We start from the raw sequence: 2,500 nt of genomic DNA on the forward strand, positions 1-2,500 counted from the left end.
GTAAGCATGTTGTAAGGGCAGTGTTTACATTGTAAGTTAATTCCATTGACTACCAAGAGAGGGCAGACTGGTACTTGATTGACCAATCAACAGTCAGCCTGCAAGATGTAACAACCAATGGAAGGCCATGGCTGTCTTATTGCCACGCCTCCAACGGTCACCAACACCATGGAAGGCCCAGCAACTGTCTCCCCGAGTGATATTTTCAAAGATTCAGCCAAGTGTTATAAGATTAGCTATGATAAATTTCCCTGAATAACTCTACTTTCCATAGGACAAGTTCTATACACAAAAAGAAATTATAATACGAACCAGCAATTAAAAGAAAAAAAAATTATATATACACAAAGAGAAATTATAAAACGAACCAGCAATCAATAGAAAAAAAAAAATGATATACATTATTTTTTCCTACATTTAACATGATGGTTATAACGTCTTACATATGACTTGTTATACAGTTTTTTTTTTTTTTCCAGAAGCAATTAAGCAAAAAATTATAATTTCATGCGAAAGTAAATTGATGTAAACATACATACGGAAGAGCCACTGACCATCGGATTAATGATTCTTGAAAGAATTGTTTAGTTGGATATTTGGCATCAAAGAAGGTTATAGTAAAACAATCAATCATGAAGATGAGCAGCCACCAAAACATTGTTGTTTGTCATCTGCCAACTCAATTTACAGTCAATTTATATTTGATTCAAGATAGATAATTGAAATAATCCGGTATTAGATAGGGAAAAGGCATGTTACTGTCAAGTAAAAGTTTCTGTTGACTAAGTAATCGGGAAATGAATTGTACTATATCCAGTTTCAAACCCGTACGAGATCCTTAGAGAGGTTGTAACTTACAAGGTACTTCACAATTTGTGACATCATAATATGGCGGCTAATTTTTATATTTATGTATTTATTTTATTTATTTATTTTTATTTATTTATTTATTTATTTATTTATTTTTTATTACAATGTCGTAAGGCCTTCGGAAGCATTCTAACTGCTCTGTGGTGAGATTTAAGATTGTAAATGATTTTGATTATCTGGCCCCAGATCATTTTCCCTGAAGGGAAGGGAATGACTCGCCATGAGTGCACAAAGCTCTTGGAGAGTGATTGGACTTAGTAGGTATTTAGGTTGGGCTCTTGCATTATTTCCATCGATAAACGTGTAGAATGTACTCTCCATGAGCTATACCTGGAAGAGCACTGGCTCCCAGGGAGTATGCTATTTCCATGATCAGGTTCCTATTCTTGCCCTCCATGACCAGCAGCGCAGATTGTATTATCGATAATTGAATATTATGAAAAAATTTAAATGGCACAAATTTCTAAATGTTACTTACTGTTATTATTATTGCATTGAGTTATGGATTACCTAGAGAGATGAAATGGAGTCTCTGCAAGGAAAGCAGTTTATTACCATATGGATACAGCACATCTAATAACAAATATAGATATTGGAAAATGGCAGAAAAGCTAAAAATGCTTATGCAGAAAGAGAGACCAGGGAGATTGCAAGTAAGGCTGGATTTTGGGCCACATGTGGGCACGGAAGCACTTGGATCCAAGTGGTTAGTACAGTGATTTGGCAGCACTGCCCTAGATATGACAGAGTTTGGGTAGGAAATGATAAAAATTAAAGACACAGTTGCCTTTTTTATTACCTCCATGCACATCATTCAGTTTGTAGACACTTAATGAAATAATTTTATGATTTTTTTTATAGTAAAATTATGTCAAACTAGTGCTGATAGAATTCACTTGAATCATGACTTCTTCATTTATTTTGCATTTTGTAGAGTATAATATTTTTGGTATCGATAATTTTTTTGTGTGTGTATTTGAGTGATATTGAAACAAAATTTCTTTTCTTGAAAATTCAAACTCAAATATAGGAACTAATAAAAGGAATATAAAAATCTCATCCATTCATGTTCTAGATAATAAATGAAAGATATTGCTGAGGTTTTTGGCAACCTTCGTTGTTCATTATGGGAGCAGTTAGCCCAACAATACAGTGTGCCAAACAAGAAAAATTATAAATTAATTTCATATTTCTGTTATTTATGTACCAAATGAAACCAAACTTGAGATATAACATCTCTGTAATGATACCAACCATGAAAACAATAGTAAAAATGTCTAGGTCCCACATCAAGGGTACCTAGATTTGACAGTCTAGGATCCCCGAACTCTGGTTAATATCTGACTACTAGATAAAGGAAAGTTAAGTAAAGCACTGCTTGATCATGTATTTTGTTGATTCCTCAAAACTAAAACCCAACTGCCAGCATTATTGATAAAAGAAATAAGAAAACCCCAGAGAAGGAAAAGAGCATGGACAGCTGGATAATTGACTGGATTTTTTACTGCCATGTATTTAGCACTTCCAAGCACCCCCCTAAATTGATTTCAGCAAACCCAGGGGGTGCTAGCACACCAGGTTTAGAAATGCTGGATTACGTGGATGCTGTCTAAACCAATTATTTTAACAG

The 2,500-nt window shown here is 34.2% G+C and overlaps 1 protein-coding gene across 9 annotated transcripts in view; it reads left to right on the forward strand.

Moving 5' to 3' along the window:
* LOC125030569 (heat shock factor protein-like) overlaps window positions 1-2,500 on the forward strand; it is a 46,811-nt gene that overhangs the window by 17,236 nt on the left and 27,075 nt on the right. The gene's annotated exons all lie outside the window — the stretch shown is intronic.

The sequence above is a fragment of the Penaeus chinensis genome, chromosome 11, assembly GCF_019202785.1.
Source record: "Penaeus chinensis breed Huanghai No. 1 chromosome 11, ASM1920278v2, whole genome shotgun sequence".
NCBI classification, from domain to species: domain Eukaryota; kingdom Metazoa; phylum Arthropoda; class Malacostraca; order Decapoda; family Penaeidae; genus Penaeus; species Penaeus chinensis.